Below are 6,789 nucleotides of genomic sequence, written 5' to 3' on the forward strand. Positions count from 1 at the left end.
GTGTACTACGCTTGATGTAGCTCGGATTTTGGTGGATCGCAACCATAGTTTGTTTCTGGGAACGCCAAGAGATCGCGGTTCCACTAATTGTAAAAAACATATATGGTTCGCAATCGAGTTTTATGAGGATCTCATAAATATCATGCATCTTCAAAACCAACCATACCAAACTCGGAGTTTCTAGGATAAATCAATTCTACATCAACTGTATCTTGGAGATAACATAATATATGCTTTATTCCATTTCAATGCATGTGAATAGGAGAATAAATATATCTTGAAAATAAGTTAGTAGCCAAAGCATTATCAGGTCTAATACATTTTGCAAGACATGAAAGGCCACCGATAGCGCTCATAAAAGGTTAGCGTACGACCCATAGGTTTATGTTAGATTTAACTATATCCTAAGATATTTAAAGATCTCTCAATATCTAGATGTTTTTTTTTACCCCGGAAACATGAGGAACGCACGACCCAGAGGTCGGAAGCCAAAGGTAGAAGGTCGACATCTTACTTTATATAAAAGTATCTACTCCTAAATTAATTATCGTCAATAATTTAATTACAACTAATAACTATTCTATTAAATAAAACTATATTCTCATAAACAGTTTTCTCGATTTATTTGATTTGATTGGTCTATAACCGAACCATATTTATATACTCCAGTCCTTAAATAATAACATTCATACGGATTGTATTTTATTACAAGAAAAAAACAAGCCATTTTTCTATTTCGGTTCGGTTTTCGCGGATTGAGCAGTCTGAAAAACAAGCGTTGTCTTCACTGATGTTGGCAATCATAAAAGCTATTAATCTCCTGAGAGCTAGCTAACTCGATTGCCGCTTCTATGGCGTAAATCCATGTGGATAATCCACCCATCCAACATCTTTGTGTAGGAATATTCTTCAACTTACTTTGCATTACTACTACAAACCATAAAAACTTTTGGTCAGAATCTTGACTATACTTGCAAGATTCCTATTTTTTTGTACGACAAAAGTTATCTAGTTATTCATTGATGGACTTGAATATAATTGAAATCTAAAAACAATCTACTGTTATTCAATAGTTGATTTTAATCTAGTGTTATTGATTCTTGTATTTAAAATATTTTTTATTGAAAGAGTTTAAATCCAGTGTTATTGGTTCTTGTAATTATAATATCATTAATAATAAGAATTTAAAATTTGTTGTTATTCAATCTAAGATTTGATATTATGATTTAAAGTCTAGTGTTATTCAAGTAGGGATTGATTTTCATAGTAAAAAGAGTTATAAGAAAGTTGAATGATTTTGATATTTTTTATGAGTAAATTTTAGCAATCAGAATCCAAGCTTTACCTAAAGATTTTCAGTTGAAATTTTAGAGTTATCAACCCACTTTTTTCTTAAGTGTATGTCGTCTTTATTTTCTTCTTTCACATTTTCTTGTTCTTCACAAAAAACAGACGAGTCTTATCATGGTGAATCAGATTTTCCAATTTTTTTATTGACTCAATCTTGAATATTTTCATCCAAAGATTTCCATGATAGATTTCTTGCTGCAACAACGAAGGTATGTATTCTATCAATTTCAAAATGTATTATTTTGACTGAAATGAATCATCTTCTATGCTCTTTTGACTGGCAGTAATAAATGATTACATTATAATGTCACATGAGTTACGAATCTGTGCTGATATTTGATTGCTTGCAGTTTAAACCGTATTATTACTAGAGCTATTTTTCGCGCTACGCGCGGATTATGTACTTTGAATTTGTTTTATTATAAAAGTTTTTGAGTAAAATATTATTTATAACTAAATTTGGAACAGTTGTTTTGCTACCAATTTAAAATGAATATTTTGTAATATTTCCAAATTTTAATTTTGAGTTTATTTTTTCACTTGTGTCATAGAATTTTGTTATTGTAAAGCAAATTTACATTATATGTAACCATAAAATAACACAATTGACATAATATACACTATGAAAATAAATTGAGTTATTTTTATAATTTTTAATGTAATCTTTTTTATTCATTATTTTATCAAATTTATATTTGAAGCTTATAAAGTTTTACAAATTTATCAGTGTTAATTGTATTTACAGTTTAGGTCATTTTAGTTAAAATGTTTGAAATTTTATCACAAATAATACATGGGAACAAATTCTAACATAGTTTTTAATTTGTTATATTTTTTTTATATTTGTATTTAACCCTCTATGTTTGTTTCCAAATATTTTTTTTATATTTGTATTTAACCCTCTATGTTTGTTTCCAAAGTTTAATATACTATCTAATATTAACTTTATATATAACGATTTTCTATTTTATTTAGTAAAGAGAATTTATTCTTAGAGATTTAGTCAACATAAAACAGAAGTTTTTATCTCATAACCCGCTTTGTTAGTTCTCAATTAAATACAAATTAGATAGACGTCCTTACTAAAAAAGCTCGCAAAATTGCGTTTTGGGACATATCTGAGCTGCATACCATCAAGGCCGTTTTATCAACCAAATAAACAAAAGTTCTCAGCTTTAACAAGTTGATGAATACTTTGTCTGCAGTCCAGAGCTTAGATATGTCACGGCTTTAAGTAAATTCCAGTAGTTAAGAACTATTATCATCTACAACAAACAGAAATCGTATGCGCTGATGGATCAATAGATGCCTGAAATATATAAGTAACACAAAATACAGTTACAAAGCTCACATTGTGAACAAACATGTTGAAACTAAGATTGTAGAAAAGTTTCTCTAATTACTTGTAAATGCGATTGAGTTTAGCTTATTAAACGTTTAGATCAGAGTTTTTCCTAAAGACAAAACGACGACGGTTTTGAATCTGTCCGTAGAACATCCTTCATGCAAGAGCTGTCCGGAACAGAACATAATAAGCACAACATTCCCATAATTCTTCCTCCACTTAATCAAATTCCTAATCGCATCACATCTCAGTGTGCGTAACTCCATGACACTGAGGTGGGTCAGAGGCATTTTTTCTGTGAACAAATTATTTTCTATCTTTATATCCTATGGTCGCTGATCTAGTTTAAGTGACTTAACAGATGCTGTTGGTATCCGACAGCAAGCAGTTGTGAATTTCAAGCCAGTTCTGCCAGAAAAACCTTTCCCATCCACAACAAAGCTCAAATCAAGAACCGCCACAAAGAATCTATGCTCATCTGATCTCTATGCAAAGCAAGAACTTTACAAACAGATGACATTGACATGGAGATCCTTCTCATCAGAGAAAAGGGTAAGCTGTGATCTAGGCATACCGGTGAGCGGTATGTGGATAAAACGACATGATCACCTAAAGAAGATGCACTTTCTCACTTCTCAATTAAACCCAAATAAGATGCATGTCTCCTGGCTATTGTTTGTGCAGTGTATTTTTAAATAGTCCATGATTATGAAGAGACAATTCAAGTTCACATATAGAAGACAACCTTATACTAAATGGACATAGCCCACATATACGTGAAGCTAGGCTCATTATGACTATACCAATCAAAAGAAACTACTAATGCGTTTTTTTTTGTAAAAAGTACTGGTGTCGAAAGTGGAGGGATGGCTGCCTAAAGTAAAGGTTTAAGTGGAGTAAAACAGTGGAATCCTAAATAGGTAAATAATTGTGAAGCACTTAGAAATGCAAGAAAAAAGGAACAATGATCACCTGTTTGGCAAGCATGATGTTTTTCTCATGTACTTTCTTATCATGTAATGTCCACAAAAATAAATCATTTTTAGGGATCTCTACACGTTTATGTATTTTTCATAAGATTTGAACGCAAAGATGTTGGGACGGACGCCGTACATAAGTTGATTTTGCATAGAATGAGTTCAAATTGTTTTCATCATATGAGGAAACTTGTGTACCATGACAATCACTATTGATAAATAATAATCATTCAAAATTAATTATAATAGTTAAACACATTTATACATGCACAAATTAAAATATACAATAGAAATGTGTGTGTGTATGAGCTTATAGGGTATATATATATATAGTTTTCTGGAGCGAACATGTTTTAAGAAAAGTATTAAGCTACTGCTCCTGATTCTTGAGCTCCTTTTGGACTAACTAATTCCAAATCTTGTGCCACATAGATGCTTATTCATAATTATTAATTATTATTCATACATGCTTAAGAAAAGTATTAAGCTACTGCTCCTGATCTGTAGCTAAATCCCATACCATGCTCTCTTTTGTTAATTCCCAAGGTTGTATAAAATATTATTATTCATAGATGCTTATTCCTAATTATTTTTATAAAGAAAAACCATAAGCTGATGTAGATTTTTATAGAAGAATCTTTCATGATTCTGGAAGAAAAACTAACCTTGGAGGGGAACATGATCTTGAACTCTGAGAACTACATGCTTTCCAGATGTAGAGTCCACATAGAAGGTATTTTTTAGGAAAGCATGAATCCATTTCTTTCTAACTTATGAGGACAGTAGTAGCAATTTGTACATCCTCATTGAGACATACATTATACATTTTGAATAAATTTGAATGACAAAAAATAGATATGCGTCGATGATAACCTTGAAATAAAAGATGCTAAATTTAATAGATCTTAAATTCCACCAGGAATCATAAAAGACGCTCCTTTTCTACGTGGCCATGCAATCCTGAGGTGATTAAGCAAATGACATATGAAACAATTGAAAGAAATACTATTAGTGAACCAAGCAGACAGCACCTCAAGGGCGGGTAAATGAAAAAAAAAAAGACTTGCATTCCTGGAATAATCCCAACAGTTGGGGACATTTTCATAGTTTTGTAATGTTCTAGTCGGGGTTGTCGGTATTTCTGTATGGTAATACTGAGCCTGTCCCAAGGAATGCCTTGGACTTCTTTCCCTTTCTAGGCTTGCTCAGCTGACTTATCAGCTTTTTTATTACTCTAAAACCAAAGAAACCCAGACAGCAGAGTTAAGAGAAAAACTCGTTATAGAGGTATCCAAATAACATTAGACTTGTTATAGAGGCATATATGCTTACAGAGTAGTCACACTCGTCGACATTGCAGTACGATACATGCATGTCATCCTAATGGAAGTCCTCATCTAAATCGTTGTCACTCATCAACATATTCCATTTAATCATCATGGTCCATGTACACGACATCCTCTGCTGCGTAATTAGACATTTATTTAGTTGTATAAAAAGGCACCTGCATTGTAGAGAACAACCTTTATTATTGTACTCTGGAAGCAAGCGACCACAACATCAACTTCTTACAACCGATTGCAGCATACAACCACATAAACTTAAGTAAATACATAATATAAATTATGTTTCCGAGACCATATTAGTGTTTCAGAGAGAAATATGCTAGCAACCATCAATGTTTGTCTTGTTGAAACTTGGTGATACCATGTTATATTTGATGCAGAACCTATAAGACAGTGATTCCACAGGACCAAATGCCCAGCAAAAACCACAGTGACCCTAAACAAACCAAAACGGTTTTCATGATCTGAGAAAGCTGTTGAATATAAAAACTTAGCAAGAGAAAGTTTGACCTTATATTTAGTGTATAACCGAAGAGAGTATTAGGTACAAAACATAAGAAGAAGAGTAAGTATATCATGTTTTCAGGACAATGAATAAAGACATAAATAATGGTATTTAAGATTGACCTAGGATCCTTCCAATGCTGAAGCACTGTGACCAAGCGGTTGTAGTATCAAAGCTTTAGTGTTCTGTCTTGGCTTATAACAGACACACATACGTATTCATTCCTTGGTGTTGGCTTAACACCGAGGACTTAAGGAGGCATTTAAACTTTTCAACCTGCACATACCATAAACAAAGTAAAACAAAAGAGAGGTCAATCTCAGGAAAAATAAACGATAAGCAGTTGTTTCTCTGGAGAAGAAAGAACGTGTAGCTGGAAGATTGACTCCCATGGATCTCTCTTAAAAACTTTACATGCTCGATGATTGTCAGCCTCAAGTTTTGAAGGACATGTGAGTCTTGTCCAGCCAAACTCGAAACTCTGCAACTTGTTCTGCACAAATCAACACAGTCAGCAAAGGACAAACATAATAAAAATAAGGTTAAGATGCAGAAACAAAGTATTTTGTGGGTGTCTATAGTGGGTTAATCGTCTACATAGATAACTAAATTTCTAAAATATTAAAAACAGGAGGAAAATAGGAAGCGGCACCTGTACACGCCAGTTTCAGATGGATTACATCGCATAATCATCCGGGGACTATATATTCCTCCATGTGATTCATCATAAACTAACTGTGAAGAAATAGGAGAAACAGACAGAGAATTCGATGATTCTACTGTTGTACATATATCGTAGCAACAGAGTAATTTGACGATTGATAGATTCATCAACTTACATGCGCCGTTTGATTTTAGGTTACTGCAAGGTTTGCAACAGCCGTGGCTATATTATTAAGCTCAAGCGTATTAAAGGAGAAGATGGGAAATAAGGAGATGAAGATATATAGTAAAACGCCTGACGTTCTGGTTTTCTTAGCCAGCCAAGTGGAGATCGAAGGAAGAAGGAGGAGTTCGTATACCGTCGGCTACATTTAGTAAATCAATGATTGAGCTTTTTGCAATGAAAAATGACATGGCAATTTGGAAACATTTGATTCGTTGATTTTTTTTTATGACGTGGCATGCTTCTCCTTTGAGCATATTTCCCTTTTAGTATTGTTAGATTATTTTTTTGCAACAAACGGCTATTTTATTACTCAAACTTTAGGTGGTCTGGGTAATCAGACCGGAATAAAACAACCAACAAAACAAAGAGATCAATGA

At 32.8% G+C, this 6,789-nt stretch overlaps 1 long non-coding RNA gene across 1 annotated transcript; it reads right to left on the reverse strand.

Moving 5' to 3' along the window:
• Positions 1–4,455: 4,455 nt before the first annotated feature.
• LOC106409217 lies at positions 4,456–6,585 on the reverse strand. Its single transcript, XR_001281982.3, has 6 exons — positions 6,363–6,585; positions 6,176–6,258; positions 5,938–6,016; positions 5,646–5,799; positions 5,005–5,176; positions 4,456–4,906 (listed from the first exon to the last, which is right to left on the reverse strand). It is a non-coding gene; the product is annotated as an uncharacterized LOC106409217 (long non-coding RNA).
• Positions 6,586–6,789: the final 204 nt, after the last annotated feature.

Source organism: Brassica napus, chromosome C7, assembly GCF_020379485.1.
Source record: "Brassica napus cultivar Da-Ae chromosome C7, Da-Ae, whole genome shotgun sequence".
Taxonomy (NCBI): domain Eukaryota; kingdom Viridiplantae; phylum Streptophyta; class Magnoliopsida; order Brassicales; family Brassicaceae; genus Brassica; species Brassica napus.